The sequence below is a fragment of the Emys orbicularis genome, chromosome 1, assembly GCF_028017835.1.
Source record: "Emys orbicularis isolate rEmyOrb1 chromosome 1, rEmyOrb1.hap1, whole genome shotgun sequence".
Lineage (NCBI taxonomy): Eukaryota > Metazoa > Chordata > Testudines > Emydidae > Emys > Emys orbicularis.
The window spans coordinates 298,238,360-298,261,698 of record NC_088683.1 but is presented as its reverse complement, the minus strand read 5'-3'; positions in this window follow the sequence as shown (position 1 = coordinate 298,261,698).

The window sequence follows — 23,339 nt, the reverse complement described above, 5'->3', positions numbered from 1 at the left end:
TTTGTGTCTTTAGTTTAGTACAGAATATATGTTTTCATAATTAATATTTTTACTTTTCCGATTAATTTCAATTGTTGTAGTTGCTCACTTTAACTGTTCAGTTACTGAACAACCAAAAACAATATGAATGAATGACAAAGTGAGAGCATGAAAATTAAATACAATGTTTAAACTATCTGGCAGTCTACCATATAACAAATGCAGGAAGATAACAACCATCATATTAGATCAGTTGTCCATCTAGTCTAGTCCAATACTAGCTACTTCAGATGCAGGTTAAAAAAAATCTGATAATAGATAGTTTTCTAATAAGATATCTATAGGAAAAGTTTCTGCCTAAAGCTCATCAGTTAGTGATTCGTTTATGCCTGGAAACATTAGCTTTTATAATCTCTATTTTTTTTATCCTGGCTAATGTAACTGTGGCTATTCTCATTATCCATATAATTGTCTAATCCTCTTTTGAATCTTACTGCATTTTTAAATTAGAAAATTCATTTTAAATTATTTAGAAGATACTTATCAATTATTGTTCACAGATGAGTGCTGCTAAGAGCCTTGAATGAGGTTGCCTTTATTCCCTCCTGGCCCAACATAAGATGAGAGGATCAAGTTGATATATAAAAATAAGGGTTGCCCTTTAATAAGGGACATGGGATCTATAAATTCAGCCCCTTTGGGAGGAGACTTCAACTAAAGAGTATAAAAAAACATTGAGAACAGAGCTGGAAATGGAGCATAATCTCCCTCTTTATCAAATTGGCATTGGTGGATAGTTGGGACTACAGTAAACCAATGGAGCTAAAACTAGTCTCCTGGTTAGCCAAAGTATAGAGGAGTCAGTCTTGCAAGGAAATATAGTCTTGCAAGGAACATCTTGCAAGGAAATATAGTCTTGCAAGGAACATCTTGCAAGGAAATATAGTGTAACAGTTGTAACTGGCCTGTATTCTACATATGAAGGACATTGAAAATTTATTTTAAGCTTTTAATCTGTATTGTGTGGTGATAAAGGAAAAGAAGTTGAGTTTTTTTACACAGCAAAGATTCCTGCTGAAAAAATGAAGGGGTTTATTGAAAAACGTTTCCACAAGGAAAAGGTGTGGTTCATTTGTTGTTAGTTGTATTATTATTATTATTATTATTTATTATATTTAATTTATTGAGAAAAATAATGTTTTTCTTTAGTTTCAAATTGAATTTTTCATTTTATTTTGGTTTTAGAAAATGAAAAAATGATTTGATAGTTTTTTGAATTTTTGTCCCCCCAGTTCCTCATTTTATTCCTTTTCTACCTTCACTAATTTAATTTCCAATGAGAATATTGTTTCCCCCCTATTTTTTCTCCCTTTTCTCCCTTGCTCGCTGTGGGGAAAAAAGGGGAGGGATTAATAAAAAGGAGGGGGGATCCAGAAACCAAAAACAGATTTTTTTTCAAAATTGAATTAAAAATTAAACTTAAGACTCAAAATGAAAAACATTTTTTTTTTTTCAAATGTTTCATCCAAAATTTTGAACAAATTTGGCAAGGAAACAATATCATTTTTTCAACCTGATCTTAAGATTGGAATAAGCATCTGACAGGGGTAGTGTAAATTTATTTTCTCTCCTTCAGTAACAGGGGAATGTCAGATCTTCAGCTGGGCTGAGTTACAGCTCACTTGCAGGTAATGCAGAGCTTTCTCTAGTATAGCTGTGGGGCCCAGACTTGAAATCTCAGAGAGGACTGATGGTTGAGGAGGCAGAACAAAGTTTGATGTCAGTACCTTAAAAAAGTTTTCCACATTTTCCAGTAGTTCATGGACAGTTTTAAACAATAATCACCCAAAATGTTAGTGTCTTGTTTATTGTACAACTTTAATGAACTAGAATTTGGTATTTTCCTCACTTTTTTAAATACGGCTTTGTATACTATTATGGGGAATATAGTGTGGATGGAGTCACTTCAATTTGGAGTAGGGAGCCATCAGGTGTGCTTTGTGACCATTAGAGAGTCATCTGGCAGGCTTATTAAGTCAGCAGGAAGCACCTTCAGGTGTTTATGAACTCCTCATGGAGTTTCCGGAAATACTTATTAACTCCGTTGGGAGTTAAAGGGTTCCCTCAGGTTTCTATTAACTTCACAGGGAGCCTTGCAGTGTATAGACTGCCCCAAGACTATAATGTGTACATGTGAAGCTTTAGAGTATTTGAGGTTTACAAAAATGAAACAAGAAACATAATTTTTTTCCCAAATGTCCCAAAATTGCTCCAAAGAGCACCTCCTTACGTCAACCCAGTTTTTAGATAGGACTTTCCAAAATCCAGTAGTATAATTTTACTAAAGTGAAGTAAGAGACTTTTCAAACCATCATTTCTCATTAACATCTCAATTTCATCAGGATGTTTTTATTTGTAAGAAGATCACAGACAAGAAATGTCAAGTTACTTGGTTCTATTCTGGCCAATACAGGGGAATAAAAGATCAACATCAGGTTTGTAACAGAGAATCACAACCTTACCTGTAGATACATGCCCACCTCAAGCATAAAGACAAGCTGAGTGGAACCTGTAGTTTAGCGTCTATGAGCTTGTCTTCATGTACAGCGCTGCAGCGGTGCAGCTTCACTGTTGCAGTTGCACCACTGTAGCGCTTTAGTGAAGACGCTATTACACCAGTGGGAGAGCTTCTCCTGTTTGCATAGTTAATACACCTCCCTGAGAGGCAGTAGCTATGTTGATAGGAGAAGCTATCCCATTGACATAGCACAGTCTCCACCAGGGATTAGGTCGGTATAACTACATCACTCAGAGGTGTTGATTTTTCACACTTCTGAGTGACGTAGTTATGCTGATTAAGTTTGTAGTGTAGACCTGGCCTATGTATCAATCAAGGAACTTTATGTAGACAAGGATAAGGCCCTTACTAATGTCTCTAGCTAAAGTACAGAGTATAGACTAAACTCTGTATTTGGTTCCACCCTATGCAGCACCTTCAAGAATCATGCTGAAGGTGAGTGATAGTTCCCTTTGTTCAAATACACAGCAATTAACCCGTATGTTAAATAAATTCCAAGAACTTCACCTAAAAATATGCAGATATTTCTGTCATTTTCTCTGAGGGAAACTTGCCAGCATGATATATTTCTAGTTTACACAATTTGTTATAATTTGTTGCCAAAACAACATGACTGAACTTGTTGAACAAGAAGGGTCAGATTCAGCCCCAATGTAAGCAGCAACATCTCTTATTGACCTCAGTGGGAATTACATCTGGGTACTCCAGGGACTACTGTTTTGATTTGAAAAGTCTAGAGTAAGATCCACAAAGACAATGCCTAAACCCCTTCGTGGATCTTGGTCTAACTGACTAGGCCATAATTTATAGTTCTAATAATTGTGCTACATATATCTTCCAGAATCATATCTACTAGTCATTTTAATGTGTAGACTCTGACACCATGAAATCACATGGCTTGTATCAAAATGCTTTCCAGTGATTATTGTGGGTGAGAGCATGTCTTATTTATCAAGTTCTGTTCCTTTTACTACCATCAACAAATAGATATGTAATCTCTTTACAGAAGTATTTGGACTTCTGGTTTGAAAGTCCCCATTGGTAGCATTTTTACACTGATTAGGGAATTCTCTTAATTACTGCTGAAATTAAATGTTTTGTTGGGATAAACATGGTTTACTATTCACTTTCCCTACAATATAAAAGGAACATTAGAAAACTTCGCTAAAAGGTGGGAGACCCCTGTTAAAATCCTGTCTCGCCCTCTGCCAGTGAGGAGGAAATTGAACCTAGGTCTCTGTAGTGGGGTGGTTGTCCACTCCTGAGGAACAGGGGTTAAAAGCAGCCCTGGAGAGGGCTGCGGCTGGGGAAAGGATAGGCTGATTGGGAAAGGAGCCACAGCTGGGGCCTCGCCCCAATCAAGCCACAGCTGGCCCTATAAAAGTGCTGTGAGCCAGGAGCTCAAGAGAGAGTCTCTCTCTCTAGCTTCTGAGAGAGAAGGACCTGGCTGCCTGGGAGCTGAGAAGGGTACCTGAGGTGGAGCAGTGCTGGGGAAGGGCAGAGGGAGCTGGGGAGCTCCAACCTAGTAACACCCCAGGCTGCAGGCCTTTCTAAAAAGGTCAAAAAGGTAATAGGGCTGCAGAGGCACCAGACATTACTGGTGGCTTTCAGCCTCAAATTTCTCCCTCAAGGCATCCCTAATCCTTGCAGCCCCGTGCTGGGCCTCTCTAATAGTCCTGCTCTCTGGCTGTTCAAATTCAGCCTCCAGGTGTTGAACCTCTGACGCCCATGCCTGAGTGAAGCTTTCACCCTTCCCTTCACAAATGTTATGGAGGGTACAGCACACAGATATAACCACGGGGATGCTGTCATCGGCCAAGTGCAGCTTCCCATACAGAGAGTGCCAGAGTCCCTTTAAACGGCCAAAAGAACACTCCACAGTCATTCTGCACCGGCTCAGCCTGTTGTTGAACCACTCCTTGCTGCTGTCAAGGCTCCCTGTGTAGGGTTTCATGAGCCACAGCATTAAAGGGTAAGCAGGGTCTACAAAGATCACAATGGGCATTTCGACTTCACCTATGGTGATCTTCTGGTCTGGGAAAAAAGTCCCGGCTTGCAGCTTGCTGAACAGGCCAGTGTTCCGAAAGATGCGTGCGTCATGCACCTTTCTGGGCCAGCCTGCATTAATGTCCATGAAATGCCCACGATGATCCACAACCACCTGGAGAACCATAGAGAAATACCCCTTCCGATTAATGTACTCGGAGGCTAGGTGGGCTGGTGCCAGAATTGGAATATGCGTCCCATCTGTCACCCCTCCGCAGTTAGGGAAACCCATTTGTGCAAAGCCAGCCACAATGTCATGCACGTTACCTAGAGTCACGGTTCTTCTGAGCAGGATGTGATTAATGGCCCTGCAAACTGGCATCAACACGATTCCAATGGTAGACTTTCCCACTCCAAACTGGTTAGTGACAGCTGGAGTTGCCAGCTTCCAGATTGCAATAGCCACTCGCTTCTCCACCTTCAAGGCAGCTCTCAATTTCGTGTCCAGGGTGGGGGCGAGCTCATCACACAGTCCCATGAAAGTGGCTTTTCTCATCCGAAAGTTCTGCAGCCACTGCTCGTCATCCCAAACTTGCATGATGATGTGATCCCACCACTCAGTGCTTGTTTCCCGAGCCCAAAAGTGATGAGCATGTCTGTGAATGCCACAAGCAATCTCGTGTTGTATGCGTTACTCGAGTCGATATCATCATCGGAGTCCTCACTGTCAGTTTTGATCTTAAGGAGTAACTTGACTGCCAAATGTGACGTGCTGGCGAGATTCGTCAGCATATTCCTCAGCAGTTCAGGCTCCATTCCCGCAGACCGAAAGGGAAGACAGAGCGCGCAGCACAAAAAACGTTGAAAGATGGCACCAAATGTGGACAGAAGCAGAGGTATTGCTGGGATGCGAACCGATACATCACAGAGCGTTGGGACAGGACCCAGAATGCCCTGCCCCCTTCCCACAAGCCAGAATGGGAAGAGGTGCTCTGTGGGATAGCTGCCCCTAATGCACTGCTCCCAATGCCACTGCAAGTGCCGCAAATGTGGCCACGCCAGTGTGCTTGCAGCTGTCAGTGTGGACAGACTGCAGCGTTTTCCCTACTGCACTCTCCGAAGGCTGGTTTAACTCAAAGCGCTCTACATCTGCAAGTGTAGCCATGCCCTCAGCATTGCAAAGCCTAAGGCCAAGTCTACACTATAAACTTACACTGGTATAACTATGTCACTCAGGGGTGTGAAAAATCCACACCACTGACTGACACAGTTATACCTACGTCACCCCCGGTGTAGACAGTGCTATGTCGACTGGAGGGTTTCTCCCATCCACATAGCTAGTGCCTCTCGCGGAGGTTGATTAACTCCGCTCAGTCCCTTCCTGGATTCTATCCTTATTGTTTTTTTTCCACAGGAAAAGCCATTAGCAAAGGTGTGGGGCTGCTGTTAATTATAGCTGCAGTGATCTGTCAATTAAATAAAGAAGAATGTTATCTATTGCAAATACTGATCTTCACTAATCCTGTAGATATAAAGGCCTTTGTTAAATAGGCAACCTAATTTAAAATGATCAATCAAACTAAATTAACCCAGAGTTAAAATAAAAGATTGTAGAGCTTGTGATATGTGACTGACAGGTACTTCATAGTAAATTAGGATTTCAGGATATTTCTTTCATTACATTTAGATAAACACTTTTGTTTCTGCTGGAATTTTGTAGGAGGGTTTATTTTAAATTAGCTAAAGTATAAACTTCATAGTATTGGAATGGTACTGATAATAAGTTGATGATCCTCATTCTTCCATTGTGATTCATATGATTGCTTGGCTGTACCTGTACTTGGATTTGCCCTTTAATTCTAGGCACAACTCAGAGCTCACCACTCAGCTGAATAAGTCTGTTAAAAATAAAGAAATGCAATAATCATAATTTTATGAATTTTAAATTATCTATAAAAATGGGACTCTGAGACCAATGAGTAGATTCAGAAAATTCATGCATACTCATTCCGCAGATGCAGGGGATGGATATGGATAAGTCACTTATCTGACTTAAATGACTTAATTTTGGAAAGTAAAAATAGTTCCAATATTATTATATATATATATATATATATAATATATATATATATATATATATATATATATACCATACTGTACTGAATATTGATGGGACTTTAAAAAGATCAGCCAAGTTCTTGATATTTTCCAGACAGTGGTAACCACAACATAGCTACTTCCTTTTACTACAGTCAGCAAATAGATGTATAATCTCTTTACCTCAATATTTGGACTTCTGGTTTGAAAGTCAATCCCCAACAGCAGCATTTTTACACTGATTAGGGAATTCTCTTAATTACCTGTTGAAATTAAATGTTTTGTTGGGATAAACTTGATTTACCATTCACTTACCCTACAATATTACAGGAACATTAGAATACTCCTCTGAAGTGACATCATGACACCAGCAGACTAGAGCTCTTGATCATTCTTGGAAGTACAGCTTTTGCACAATGAGCCAGATTCTGTCCTCAGTTACACAGATGTAAATCTGAAGTAAGTCCATTAAAGTCAATGGAATTATTCTGGTTTTACACTGGTGTAACAGTGTAGAATTCAGCCTAGTATTCCTGATAAAGATCCAAATATCATAGGCATGCCTATTTTGGTAGCAAAAATCCTCTCTTATTGATGATAGAGATGGTCAGGCTATGGCTACAATTAAAATGCTACAGTGTAGACACCCTCTATAGTGATAGGAGAGGTTCTCCCATTGCTGTAAGCAATCTGCCTCCCTGAGAGAGTAGACCAGCCCTCAGACAGGCTTCTGAGGTCTCTCCTGCTTTCTTCTGCCTGAGGCATTTATTAACAGAAGCAGCATTGGATAAACTGCAAGTGAAAAATAAAACCTTGCATTCTTTTTGTGAAAGATTACAGAGACATATTGAAATAATTTAACAAAATCCTCTGCAGAAACCTTGGCACTTTTGACCCAGAAAATACAAGCTTCCAATCAGCTGTGCAATTGATCTGAATGGTGTATCCATCCCATTGTTAGACTGTAAAGCACATAGGTTCGTATATCCAAACCCTGTAGGTTTTCCTCCGTAGCTGCAATGGCAAACATCATTATCTTTTCAGAGCAGTTCAAATATGACAATCATTAACTTTGTTTGTGCAGCCAGCTCTAGCTGTTAATGTGACAGGATCGATATATGTTGCAGCAAATTCACAATGAGGATATTGCTTAAGTTAAGGGGAAAATCTACTCCAAATGTATTAACTCTTTTAGTGTGTGTGTAATGAATAAATGTAATTAAAGTTAACAGCAAACATTTTCAACATCTCAGCAATTTAATTCAGAAGCATAATGAACTTTGTAGTAATAATGCAATAACCAGAACTAGAGTTAGTGGTCAAAGGGAATAGCAAGAGAATGGAAAAGCAAATTAAAATAAAGAGAGCAATTAAAGAGGTTAATTAAAGGCAGCAAAATCTGGGTATTGTATTTAATTACATGGTAACATTATTTTGCATTTAGGCCTTGAACCCACATGCACTGAATAGTGCACAGAGCTTTTATCTTCCAGCACAAATCCAAGTGGAGATGATTGGTACCTTCACAAAGGTTACTTAGACTCAGTGTTGCAACACCTAATGTTTAGCACCTTGCTACTTAGTGAAATCCACAGCCCTACGTTAGGCACTCAGATTCTCTATACAATGTGTGGTGAGAGTTAGGTGCCTAGGAATGGGATCTACAAAAGCCAGCAGACTGAGTGGGAAGTCGACTAATATATCTGAAGAAATGCTGTGAGCAGAGATGACTCATGCCTGCCAGTAGTGGAGTAGAGGTAGGGTAAAGGTAGCTGGCTTCATCAGTGCTACTGGGCATGCTCAGTCTCTGTGAACATGCTCAGTACAAGCCAAGCAGCAAATCTGGGGGAGCACATGACCTCCCATGCCCCCCATGTGTCGCCTCTGGCTGGGAGGTGGGTCCTAAGCATTAAATCTTAATTGGAACAGAAATTTGACCATAGGTCTCCTGTATCCTAAGTCAGTGCCCTAAGTACTAGGCTATGGAGTAATTTTTCTCTCTCTCTCTAAACCATTAAATGTTTGTTTACACAAAGTGGAGCAGGTTCAACAGGAGATTGTCCTGTCCTAGAATATCCTACAGTCCAGTGGTTAGGGTCCTCATCTGTAATGTGGGAGATCCAATTTAAAGCTCCTGCACCTTGTCAGGTATAGGGGAGACTTGAACATGGGTCTTCTCCATCCTGGATGAGTGCATTAAAAGTGGAGTGGATTAAGTAGGGAGCTATTTACTGTACTAGCTTTTGTGAATCCCATTCTGAGGCACCTCTTTCTCCCCATTAATTGCATAGGAAGCCTCGGCACCTAATTCAGGCTTTGTGAATCCCAGTTATTTTCTAGATTAATAAAAGTTAGGTCTGGGGACACTGAGAACTGCTATGCCTAAGTTTCTTTGTGAAAATAGCCCCCCATTCCTTCCCACCCTCTTGAAAAAAATGTTAACTAAAGAAAACAAACTTTTTCAATAGCCAGCCCTAACTACCTAGGTAACAAGCATTGTATTGAGAAGGCCATCTCTTTTGGAACATAGGCTATGCCTTACTGGATCAGACCACTTGTCATTCAGCTCTTAGATCTTGCTTCTCCCACCAAAGACCAATACTCATCTCTTCAGATGAAGGCAGTATTTCCCACCCCAAATGGCTTTGGGAAATATTGTTCATGAAGACAGGGAGAGAGGGTGATTATTCTCTGAACTTTGCAAAAATCAATTTATGCCTTGAAAAATGAGAGAGAATGATCCCTATTTTACCATGAACACCTAGAAGTGTAATTAAAAATATCCATTCCCTTGTTAAAGGCAGCTGGGGAATGCATTTTTCAACACTGACGGTCTAGTTCTTTATGTGAGTATTTAAATAGGGTCTTAGAAATATGTCCACACTGCACGTAGTACTCCAGAATGTAGGAACTTCTTGAGGTTATTTTTATTTCTATTTTTTTTTAAAGGGGGTCAGATGTGAATGTGATGAGTAGGATAAAAATGGCCTCAAGACGTTTGTATATTTACACCTTCATGCATGTAATCATTTGTGGTTTTGATTTTTATTTCCACTAAGACCTGTTTACATTGCTCTGCCAATGTTAAGTGACCTTATTGTTAACTATCTGGGGGTAGCCGTGTTAGTCTTTATCCACAAAAACAACGAGGAGTCCGGTGGCACCTTAAAGACCAACAGATTTATTTGGACATAAGCTTTCATGGGTAAAAAACCGACTTCTTATGCCCAAATAAATCTGTTAGTCTTTAAGGTGCCACCGGATTCCTCTTTCTTATTGTTAACGAGAATCAGGACCCTTTGTTTCCTTTTTTTTTTTTTGGTATGCTTTATGAGTTGCAAGAATAAATGATAGAATGAACAAGTGCTAACTTCATTTGCATTAAGTTTGTCTGGGAAAATTAGTTTACCATGTAAAAATTGTCTTATTTGATCTCACAATTAATAGTGGGGTAAAATATTCTCCATAAATAAGGCTACGATTTAGTCACAGGCATTTTTAGTAAAAGTCATGGACAGGTCACGGGCAATAAACAAAAATTCATGGCCCCTGTTCTCTCCATGGCTTATATAAATACCCCTGACTAAATCTTGGGAGGATGCTACAGGGGGATGGGGACAGGGGGCTACTGCTGCTGAGGGCAGGAGATGGGGCCAGGGGCACCAGGTGCCAGGAGCGCCGAGCAGTGGCTGCTTCAGCCAGTGGGGGACCACTGCCAGGGACCACCAACAGTGGCTACTCCATAGCTGCCAGGGGCTATCAACAGCAGCTGCTCTGGCAGCCCCGGGATAGCAGCCGGGGTCACTAACAGTGGCCGCCTGCAGGCTGCCAACAACGGCTGTTCTGGCCGCCCAGGCACCGCTGCCAGGAGCTGCTGACTGGAAGGCCTATGAATGGAAATAAGAGGGTACATGCTTAGTAGAGTTGGTAAAAAAACAACAGGAACATGGTTTTGTAAACTACTTCAGTCATTTTCTTTTCACGCAGTTTAAACTGGAATAATTTTCCATTTCCCACAAAATTTCCATGATATTTTGTATTGAATTTTTATCATGTTTTTTCAAAGAAATTTGTTACCAAAATCTCATTTTTATTGAGAAACCATGATTTGTTTAGTAAGCAAAAGTTTTTGATAATGATTTCAGTAAGAATTTTGATCAAAATATTACAGTACAAATGTCAGTAATTTTTTACTAAGGCCAGGTCTACACTACCGCGGTAGTTCGACGGCTGGCAATCGAACTTCCGGGTTCGATTTATCGCGTCTGGTCTGGACGCGATAAATCGATCCCGGAAGTGCTCGCCGTCGACTGCGGTACTCCAGCTCGGCGAGAGGAGTACCGCGGAGTCGACGGGGAGCCTGCCTGCCGCGTGTGGACCGCGTCTGAACCGCGGTAAGTTCGAACTAAGGTATGTCGACTTCAGCTACGTTATTCACGTAGCTGAAGTTGCGTACCTTAGTTCGAATTTGGGGGTTAGTGTAGACCAGGCCTAAGTTTCACTTTTGAGTAAAGCCATTTTTTTTTAACAACATCAGCAGTAAGGAATCCAAAATATTAATGATGAGGATCATATTTCTCTTGGACATGCCCTGACCCCTTTTTAATTTTTTTACATTTATGAATAAAGGATAAAGCATACATGAGTCCTTGGGACTTACTACTACTTTGTGCAGAGGATTGTGCTTAACATTTAACCTTCCCTGTCCCAACACATAGGAAAGGATCGACAAAGGTATTTAGGCATCTAACTGCCACTGTAGGTGCCTAAACCCAAAATTTGATCTTCAAAGCAAAGAGCCCACCTATCTCTGTAGACACCTACATTTCTTCCAGTAAAGTCCCCTAGATTTTTGTTGTTGGGCATGCACACTGCCACCTAAGTTCTGATGCTCACACACCTAACTAATGCTTAAGCAAACCTATCTCACTTGTGGGGCCTGATCCAATAGATGTTCTCAGAGGCCACCTAACAGATATGGTTTTATGAAAAACTGCAGTTGTTGTGCCCCCTTATAATGCTTATTTATTGGGGCCTCACAGATGAGTTAGGCAGAGGAACACCTATCTCCCCACGGTCTGTGCATCATTCTGGGGCTTAAGAATCCGGACACCTACAGTGAAGTTGCAGAGTCCATGCTCAGCAGTAGAAAGAAGGTTCAGGGGCATGTGAGCAGAGGTTTTATGTATCCCAGTGGGGCCTGATTCTGAGATTTAAATGCCTAAAGTGGCAGTTAGGCACCTAAGTCCTTTTGAGAATCTAGCCTTGTGTTTATTGATCTTTTAACTGTATTCTTTTACTAGGCTACTTTACTAAACTCCATCACTTCTTTTAAAACACTTTATCTGATGGAGTTATTGATTGTTGTTCCAAATTACTTTAAGTCCTATTATTATTTTTCTTATAACAATAGTTTCTGCTTAGAGTTCAAACAATAGTTTCATAATAAGATATTACTATCATTTAAGTGCCTACCATTTACTGTTAAGTCTTAACACATTTTTTAATTTTTTTCATTATTAGTATAACAAAGAGAATACTAGGTATAGAAGGAAGGTATAGGAACAGATGACATTTGGCAAATTCCTGGCAGAATCTTTTATAATGAAAAGTTCAAGTATATTTACAAGAATGATCTTTGCTTCTGTGTCCATTTCCTCAGTCAGGCTTGCAATTTGGTTTCAGTTGTGGTATTCCTCATTCCTCAACAGACAAAGTTTGTCAGAGTTTGGTTTGCAAGACAATTAAATAGGGAGAAGAGAGAGGAAATCAAGGAACCAGTTTCTTTTAAATCTTTGGCAAGTTTGAAACTTGTTTTTTATTTGACGTGTTAGAGACATTTCCTGTAAATGACTATGTCCTTTTAATAACATATGTTTAAGGAACAAAATGCATATCCTACTTTTATTCAAGTCTCAGATTTCAAATTTGGGAACAGTAACCTGGGTGCTTTTGAAGAGAAAGCATAGCACAGTAGAGTTAAAGACAGACTGCAGGGACACTTTAGCAGCAACTCCAAATACAATTAAAAATCATGCTTTGTTTTATGCTAGGTTTCATACATAATTGCCAATTTGGTGTTGGAATCTCTAAGGTGTCTAAGCAAATTCTGCTTTCCTACATCCTTGTGAATATAGAGTAACACCAATGAAAGCAGTGGATTCACTCAGAATTTGCATAGGTGTATCTGACAGCTGAATTTGTCTCATTGTGACTAGAACCGCATTCCACCATACTCATGATTTTTCTGTGCAGATGGAAGCTTCAGTTTGCAGCAATTCCCTTCTTTTGAGTATCTGGGGGAAACTGAATCTTCAGAGCTTCCAAGGTCCATGCAAATCTTGGGGTTCCAGTGCAGGGGAAAACAAATCTTCACAAAGGTTCTTAGTGTCTGTATTGCTGCCTGATCTCTGTTTGTAATATTATTAGAAATAATATTACAAACATTACATGATTAATAACAATGTGTTTCTGATGGCTGTGCCAAAGGACCAAACAAGAATTGGGCCCAATTGTGCTGGGCATTATACAAACATAGTAGCTGACAATACCTGCCCTGAACTTCTATAGAGCCCTGCTGTTCAGGTTAGAGAGGCCCCAGTTGAGATTGTTCTCCATTGTATTAGGCACTATAAATACATAATTAAGAGACATTCCCTGCCTAAAGAGACAGAGATTGAGAAGGGAAAGTGGTACAACTGAGTACAGAATCCAGGACTCCCTAGATCACGTTGTCTTTCATTTCTACTTGTTATTTATTCTGATTTTCAGCCTGGCCTTCATTGTACCTCCCTTTTTGTACACTTAATTTTATTTTCACAATTAATTATGGGTAGAGTTTAAGTAATTTATGCATCTAACTACATAATGTATGCTGCAGTCTGCAATGAATGGAGAGTTCTGCTTAAAACTTACATGTTATGGTCCAGAAAAGTTGAGACTTTGAAAAATACTATAAAATATACGGGGGGGAGGGAGGGATAGGAGGAATGCTGTACCAAAGAAATAGATAAAAAGCTAGATCCTCATTGTTTACTTGGGTAAAACTCCCATGAACAGTTTCAGTTTTGACAAATAAGCGTTTTCAAATGAAAAAAAAAAATCATCTAAAATTACCAACCATCTATAACTAATAGCCCTTTCCCTCTATAATTTGTAATTGTACAAAGTGATTCTGTAAAGGTATAATCTGTTTCTTTTGTCCAAATAAAATAGCAGGGGGAGAATATCATAAGTACCTTTACTTAACTTAAAAAAAAAAAAAAAAAAAAAAAAAATTGACACCATTCATTACCAAAGGAAAATATATAGTTGACAAAGCCTGGAAAGCTACATGCTTTGAGTTTTAAATTAAGAAAATCCAATAGTTATTTCTCAGTGGTCTGTATTAATCTTACCCAATAATTAATCTAATATTTGTGGGTTTTCCATGTGTAATTCAATCAGAACGCTTGTGCTTATGGTATTTGTTCATGTCACAGCACCAATGTTCGTATTAATTAATGACTTAAAGAACTATTGGTAGAAATTAACTCCAAAAATAATATTTTAATCTTAGAAAATTGAGATAAGAGGTCACAAGTTGTAGATCTGCTTCAGCACAGATACTGCTTACCGAAGTAATTAAGATAACTACAGGAATTACATATTAAAATGCTATTTTTAACATTGTAATAAAAAAGGGAACATGTTAGCCTTATCAGCAGTCATTGTAAATATTTAGAACAAATAAGACAGTCCCCTTTAATGTCTTATACATTACATTTGAAGTCCCTTCTTCTGACAAATAATATAGCAAACCTATCTTAACAGTTATGATTCCAGTAATACTTTTAGACTGTATATTTTGCATACTTTCTCTGCACTGATGATTCTAGAGTTTATTGCATTTTAAAGGGCTTTATACTCCAGGATAAAAATCTACCCTTGCTTCAAATGTGACATACATTTTCATTTTAGAGAATAAACTTTTGTTAGTTAAAATGGTTTGAGCTTTGAGGACAAACCTTCAACAATTTGTCTAAAGATAGGGGTTTTTTTTTTTTCTTTTCCCCCCCCCCCTTTCATACTGAGTGGTACACTAGATTATTTTGTTAAATGAAACTTCATCAATTTTATGTGTATATGGTGTAACTACGCATATGTCACACTTGTATTCATCCTGTAGGCAGTAACAGCTTCAAAGGAACTGCCTGAGAATCAAAAATGTGTAGTTGCATAAAATAAAATAAAATAAAAAATTAAGAAAACTCAGTCAAGCTAAACTGTAGCTAAAATGCTGCCTGACACAAAATAATAACATTAAAGACACTGCCATGGACGACTAGTAAGATAAAATAGCTAAGTGTAGTAATATGCATCATTGACCAATTTGAGTCACTTTGTTACAATTAGTCATATGCGCTAAGACTTCTATACAGCCAAGCAATATCAACAGGAGTACTCACATGCTTAAAACTGCACGCATGCTTAAGTGCTGGGGGGCTAGATCCACAAGGGGATTTAGATACCTAGCTGCCATATTTAGGTACTTATGTCAAAAATTTAGACCACCAAACATCCTGCTCAGCTGCCACCTGTACCTGTAGGCACCTACATTTCTGCAGGTAAGCATGTGCATGGCCATCTAAGCCCTCATGCCCAGGTGTCTGAGCTCATGCTTAACTCCAGTCTGGAATTGATAAACTAGACATTCCCCAAACTATCTTATCTGTGGAACCCAATCTGATAGGCATTCTCTGAGGTCACCTGGTCACCCAATTACTACATCAGGCCCCTCTCTCTCTCTCTCTCTCTCACACACACACCTGAAGGAGGCTCTTCTCATCCTCCTGCCTGATTATATCTTAATGATTAAAGCACTCACCCAGGCTGTAGACCAGTGGTTCTCAAAGCCCATCCACTGCTTGTTCAGGGAAAGCCCCTGGCAGGCCAGGCTGGTTTGTTTACCTGCCGCATCCACAGGTTCGGCCAATCAGGGCTCCCACTGGCCGCAGTTCGCCATCCCAGGCCAATGGGGGCTGCAGGAAGTAGCGCAGGCTGAGGGATGTGCTGGCCGCCCTTCCCACAGCCCCCATCAGCCTGGAGTGGCGAACCGCAGCCAGTGGGAGCCGCGATCGGCCGAACCTCCTGACGCAGCAGGTAAACAAACTGGCCCAGCCCACCAGGGGCTTTCCCTGAACAAGCGGCGGACCGGCTTTGAGAACCACTGCTGTAGACTACCCCTGTTCCATCCCCCATTTGTCTGATTCAGAGCAGGGATTTAAGTACCCTTTTATTATTGGAGATATCCCATCTCTTAGAGCTGGAAGTGACCTTGAAAGGTCATGAGGTCCAGCCCCCTGCCTTCACTAGCAGGACCAAGTACTGATTTTGCCCCAGATCCTCAAGTGGCCCCCTCAAGGATTGAGCTCACAACCCTGGGTTTAGCAGGCTAATGCTCAAACCACTGAGCTATCCCTCCTGTCTCTTCCTCCCGTGTGAATGTTTTAACCCCTGGGCCATGAGGTATTCTGAGGGCTTCCTCAGCTTCTCTTGTTGACGCTGTTCCGCTTTGTATAAATATTTATTCATTGGACCAGAAAGAAAACAAGAGTATCTATAGCTCACTGGTAAGGTCACTCACCTGGAATGTGAAAGAGTCAGGTTCAATCCCTACTTTAATTATTTTGTACAAACTGGAACAGCTTCAGCTGGGGAGACTGAGGGCAAGTCTACACTGAAAATGCTGCATCGGTGCAGCTGAACCAATGCAACTGCACTGCCGTAGTGCTTAATGAAGACGTGGGTTGGTCAGGGAAGGTTCATAATGCACGCATCATTAGGAACACTAGGCTGTATAGGAAGCTGCATGCTAGAACTTTCCTTCTGGACCAGAAGATTCCAGTGGGTGATGTGCAAATGCCCATAGTGATTCTGGGAGACCCAGCCTACACCTTGCTCCTGTGGCTTATAAAATCTTACATTGGGAACATAGACAGCAGTAAGGAGCACTTCAGCAACAGGCTCAGCAGGTGTCAAATGACAGTTGAATGTGCCTTTGGCTGATTAAAAGATCACTGGCACTGTCTTTTTGGCAGGTTAGACCTCAATGAGGAAAATATTCTGATGGTCACTGCAGCCTGCTGTGCTCTATATAGCATTTGGGAAGTGAAGGCGGAAATGTTTCCCCAGAGGTGGATAGGCTGACTGCTGATTTTTAGCAGCCAGATTCCAGAGCAATTAGAGGGACTCAGCAGGGGGCTATTTGAATCAGGGAGGCTTTGAAGGAGCATTTTGACAATGAATCCCAGTAACATGTCATAACGTGATGCGTTTGGCCAGGCAATGTTTACTTGCCACCTTGAATGACTCTTGTAAAGATTGCTTCCTGAGTTTTAATTGTAGTGAGCAAATGTTCCTGCCACTGTGTTTGAATTTTAGCAGCAACTACCATGTGCAAATAAAGTTTCATTTTGTTTCAAAGAGTACACTTTAATTAAAGGATAAAACACATATTTTTTATGTATGTATGTATGTATTTATTTGCGAACAGGGGACATGGCAATGAGGGACAGTCTCTCGGTTAAGGTTCTCATCGATGTGTGTAACTCCAGCTTTCATTATGAAACCAGTCTCTAGGGGTGGAGTGCCAAGGGTACTCGGATGGAGTAAGAATATGCAAGGAATATGTTTGGAAAGTTTGGGGAGGGCATGGAACGGCATTGTGTATTGGCTTCAGAGGGAGTTGTGCATGGATGTGCTCCCACTGCAGTGCTATGAGGGACTTGAGCATCTCTGTTTGGCCCTACAGTAGCTTTATCATCTGCTCCTGTCAATCTATCATCCACTACTGCCCCTGTCTCCTTTCCAGGCTACCCAGCCTGAGTTTTTCATTAACTGTCTCCCTCCACGCGCTTGTCTCACTATCTGCTGTATCTGTTGACTGCAGCACTTCACGAAACATTTCGTCCTTACTCCTCCTGGTTTGCTGCCTTATCTGACGGAGGTGCTCCACCAGTGAGTAGGAGTTGGTCCTCAAGGGCACATCTGTAGAAGCCAAAGAAATAATGAATAGAGACAGTATGGTGAGTACACTCACAGCCGTGAATCACAATCATCACATGCAGCTCTTTCTTACTGTCCCTTGGCTAGCACACAGCTCGGCAAGCATCCCAAATATGGTGATTTTGGCGGGGGAGAGGGATTTAATAGGGAAGGGAGAATGGCCAAGAAGGGACAAAAGGTCTGGGTTGTTTGTGAAGAGAGTCACTACGTGTGCCTAGGGAGAGTATTCTGAATATTAGGACTTTTTCCCACAGGCTGGGATAATCGAACCCAATATCTCACTCCTGAGGGTAACCCAGGATGCAAAGGTGCATCTCTTGCATGAGTCCAGCTCCAGACCCTATGCTGCTCTCCTGTGTGCTGCTTTGGTCCCTGCAGAAATAATTGTAGCAAAGTTTCCTACAGCAAGGGGATAAATAAGGCAGCTCTGCCAAGGAACCTTCAATAGGGGATTGCAGAGTTTCATAAAACTACACAAAAGTTTCCTAGAGATCCCTGTGGAGGATTCCCAAGACATCCTGGTGTACATTTACAAACTTGTCTGATGGGCCCCTACAGTGTAGCTGCATAGGTTCTGTTGTTAATTTCTATCCTTTATCCCTCGTCTACCATATAACAAAATAAATGAGACCTCAATCTCCTATCACTGTGCAGTCACCTTGATCAATTGGTCCTTCAGCCTTCATATATATTGCGCCGATCACAACATGCCTTCCATTCTTCTCTTATCCTGGCTTTCCTTCTCCATGTTGGCCATGCCTTTTCACAATAAAATCTTCCCATCTCTTTTGAGGTCGACCGAGTGGTCATTTCAGTTCCTGTGGGTACCACTTGGCGACAGCTGCAGTTCATCGATTGTCAGTGAGCCTAGATATATGTCTAGGCCATCACATTTTACTGTACCTGCTTTCACCAACGACGTCCTGCACTTCACTGTGCTATCTGATCACTTCCTTGGGAACTCAGTCACAGATTGAAATCCCCAAAGTTCTTCCTTCCATCACCCTCTCCGTGACACAGTTGTTGCTCTTCAGTCTTTGTCAGTGCCCATGTTTCGCTGTGGTACAATATTTTTCTGGAAGTACTGTTGAGTTGAAGAGATTGGTGCATGTTGCCTTGTTGATTTTTCCTTGTAGGACATTCTTGATAGAATTGAATGTGTGCCAACCAACTTTCTTTCTTTGCGAGAGTTCACCTTTCTGATACTGTGCAGTATCAAAGCAAAATGCGTGCTTACCAGAGCTTACCTCTCTTGCTTCATGCACACTAGAGCCAGAGTGCTTGGACTGGCTAGACCACTACAGAGTCAAAAATAGGTCATGGCTTCCATGCCACGGGACAACCCTGTCGCATGTCCCACATACTCTTCTAACTCCACTTCCTAACAACCAGTTCATCCACGGGGTTGACTCCAGTGCCCCAAAGTATCCACAGGGCTCTTGGCAGTGGCAGTGGGGTTGCTTCCAAGGATGGCATGCAGCTCCTCGTAGAAGCAGCATGTCTTTGGCACTACAACAGAGTGACGGCTGGCCTCCCTTCCCTTCGGGTACGCTTGCCTCAGCTCCTTGATTTTAGCATGGCACCGTTGTGTCCTTTTTGTGTTCCTTCTCCTGCATGCCATGAGCAATCTGCCTGTAGATATCAAAGTTTCTAAGGCTTGAGTGAAACTGCGACTGCACAACCTCCTCTCCCCACAGACCCAACAGATCCAACAGCTCTGGTGTACGCCGGGGAGAGCACATCTGTTGTGGAAAATCTACAATGTCAGCTGGGAAGATGCTGTGTGAATGGTCCATGCTAAGCAAACAGGAGAGCAATTTCAAAAATTCCCTGCCCTTTAAACAGGAAAGGGGCACATGCCTGTGTAACTGCAGGGCAGCGGAGTTCAAACTGCTTACCAGTGATCATGATGGGCATTGTGGGACACCTCCTGGAGACCAATTAGGGCAACATAAGCAAGCACAGTGTCTACACTGATGTTGTGTCACTCTAACCACATTGCAAAAAGCTCTATTCCTCTCATCAAAGTGATTTTATTTTGTTGGCATAGTAGGGGAGTTACATCGGCAGTAGGAGCATTTCAGTGTGTATACATCCACTGTTTTGTCAAAAAAATTGACTGTTGTCAACAAAACTCTGTAGTGTACAGAACGCCTTAGTCCATACTTCTTGGCATTTCTTATTGACTATCTTAGGTGTCTCCTGTTCAGCATGTTGGCTCTTTTTGGATTCCATTCTTAGCTACCGAACTCTCCCCCGGCATTGTATAGAGAGCCTGGGTTCCTGAATCAGTGCTGTGAATTCCCCTGGCCATCAAGCCCGTACTGGAATGGGATCAAAGTAGCTGATTAGGCAAGCTTCCGCATACTTCTACTAAGGTGCTACATGCTCTCATTCCCTTGAAGTTGATAGGCATTGAAAGCACTAAACAGTGCAAAATAGGTGTTCTGCACACTACAGGTTTGGGCACAAATGCAGTGGTGGCTAAATAGAAGTTCTGTTGTCCACGTTCTCCCATATGGCAGGTAGAACAGGAGACCTGTTAATATTGTTGGAAAATGATTCAGACTAAAGTGAAAGCTCATGTTTTGGGGGAGGAGTGTGCTTCAAATGCTGCTGATTGTCAGGCATTGTATACTAGCTGACAGCTATTGACATTGTTTGTGCTTAATGAGCAATCTCCTCATGATGGCTGATAATGTTACTGATGCATCCATCCTACCATAGCCAAGTGTGTGTTTAGCTGTTGCATATGCAGCAACCAGGTTGTAAATTCCCTTAACTAAAAGAGAAAGATTAATACATACTGTATTATGATCAAATCTGATTTAAAAAAAACAAACATACATCTGAACTGTTGAAAGCACAGCAAGATTTCTAAACAGATAAAACTAAGAACAGTTTGTTTAAACAAAATTAATTTTACATTTGCTTATTTTAATCATTATTTATTTTTTATATCAGTATTTGTTTTATTTTATGACAGTTTAGTCATCTATTATTCCGGAACCTCTGAAAACGCAGCAGATATTTTCAAGGCAAACTATGAGATTTTATTTTTAATAGGACTTGAAGGTCTGAATCCCTTATGCAGCTTTGAAAATCTCAGCCACTTCAATTAAAAATTTAATTTAAAGTGAACAGTGTTTGATCTTGAAGCCTACTCCAGGAATGGTCTGACAAGAAAACTGTGGGTAAGCCTATTGGCAAGTGAGAGTGGAACACGAAGGGAAAAGAAGAAAATGAAAATGAATGCATTGAGCTACTCTGTAGATGTGTGGATTCTACCATCCTTACTCATGGAGATATAAATCATGGAGGTAATTGTAGATTATGATGCTATCCCAATAAGCGTATTAGAATCTGGCCCAGGAACAAATAGAAAAGTATAAAACATATGGCTATCAAAAAAGATGCAGCTATTTAAGGGGAAGGAAAATAAAAACAGCTGTGAGTGGAAACGGAAGACAGCAGTAAATCAAATGTTTCAAGTAATTCAGGACAAGCTCTTAAAACAGATGTAGGAAAATCTACTGATAAAATGACTGAGTACAAATTTGTGCTACGTGCAAGAGCATCTGGACAAAATGTGTATGGCACAATTCAACATTGGAATCATGACCCAGGTAAGATGAATTTCTCATGGTTACTATCTCTTATTTTGGAATTCTTATATCTCCTTTCAAGTGGGGTGGGAAGAGTAAAAGTGACTACGACTGCTGACCAGTTACATAGAGAGAACCTGGCTGTACACTCACCTTCACATAAAGCGTTTCAGGCAAATGAGTATTACTCGAATTGAACTGCACTCTGCCTTCTAGTCATTGCTTCCTAAGATCAAGGCTTGTCTTAGAAATCCACACAGAATTGAAATTGTAGTAGAATAGGTGATCAATGACACTTTAATTAGTTCAGACTCTAGATCAATCAGTTCTTTCCTGGTACTTGACATCTCATGAGCATTTGACATTATTGATTCTTCTCAGTTCATCCATCCTCCCCTAACTTATGTTGTTTGGATCCCTTGATCCTGTTTTTACTCTCATCTCTCTAATCACATGTCAGCGGTTCATTGTAACATATCTTCCTCTTTTCTGTTTGCTCCTTTTCTTGACATCCCACAACGATCTCTTATTAAAATTGTTATTTTTAAAATTTATTTGCATGTGACAGTGTGATTTTCATTGATCAGAATACAATATAGTTGCTCTCTAGCACTTTCTGTGACTACTGCATTTCTGAAGGTATTATAGGACTTTTTTCCTGAAATTCAACATTGACTAACAATAGTAATGAACTGTATTTCACCCTAAATTGAGCAAGAACAAAATAAGGGGAATATTTTTTCACTGTGCAATTTATACTGGTGATATTTTCTCAAATTCAGACCAGATAGTCACCTCATCACTCCTATAATCTTGCAATATGTTCACTTATATCCCCGCTTAAGCAGAAATTTGGTGTGCATTAGATTTAACTTTGAGAAGATGGTCAGTCACTTGGACTAATAATAGGGCAATACCATCTTTTCCTTGAACTTCCCTGATTACAGTGCTTGATAGAAAAACAAAACTCAACTGTGATCAAAACCTTTCCCAGGCAGAGCTGGATGACCCCTGTGCACATTGTTTGATCCAACTCTTCCAAGGATAAGTGAACCTGTTTTGTTATCCCAGCTAAAAGAGGGCACTCCACTACTCCCACTCATACAGGGAGAGATGGTCAGAGGACCTGGCAGTTTGAAAGCTACTGAGCCATCAGATCCAGAAGAAAGTACCTATGAAAAAGTGATTCCCCAATTAATTATTGATATGGGGATGAGGGGTGAGCAGGAGGAGGAAAGGTCCCCACATTATTTAAGGGATAAAGAAGGAGGATGATTTTCACTTCCACCAGATGCGTAAACAAAAGATTTTGCTTTTAGCTGTTCTGAAAAACCTTTTCACACCTTGGATAGAGACTTGCAGAGAAAAACTAAAAAAGGGATTTAAACATTGTAAAATTTCCCCTTTCCAGATTGGCACAACAATGGTGGTGACAGTATGATAATGCTTTGGCTTGCATAAAACAGTAGTTAGTTTTAGGATTAAGGCTTTACATAAGTAGTAATTAATGATATTTTAAAGCAGGGATCTGCAACATTTGGCATGCAGCTCGTCAGGGAAATCCGCTGGCGGGCCAAGATGGTTGGTTTACCTGCAGTGTCCAAAGGTTTGGCCGATCGCAGCCCCCATTGGCCTGGAACAGCAAACCCACTGGCCGCGGTTCGCCGTTCCAGGCCAATGGGGGCTGTGGGAAGTGGCGTGGGCCAAGGAACGTATTGGCCGCTGCTTCCCGCAGGCCCCATTGGCCTGGAACGGCAAACCGCGACCAGTGGGAGCTGCGATTGGCCAAACCTGCGGACACTGCACCAAACCTGCGGACACTGCAGATAAACAAATCATCCCGGCCCGTCAGCGGATTTCCCTGACGGGCCATGTGCCAAAGGTTGCAGATCCCTAGTTTAGAGTTAGAAATTCAAAATGGCAGTCACAATGATTCTCTATGGAGGACACAGGGTTAGATAAAGTTCAATGGGGAATGACTCAGCATATCTCCCAAGACCTCAAGGGGAGGATCAGAGGGACAATCTCTGCTAATGATGACCTCAAAG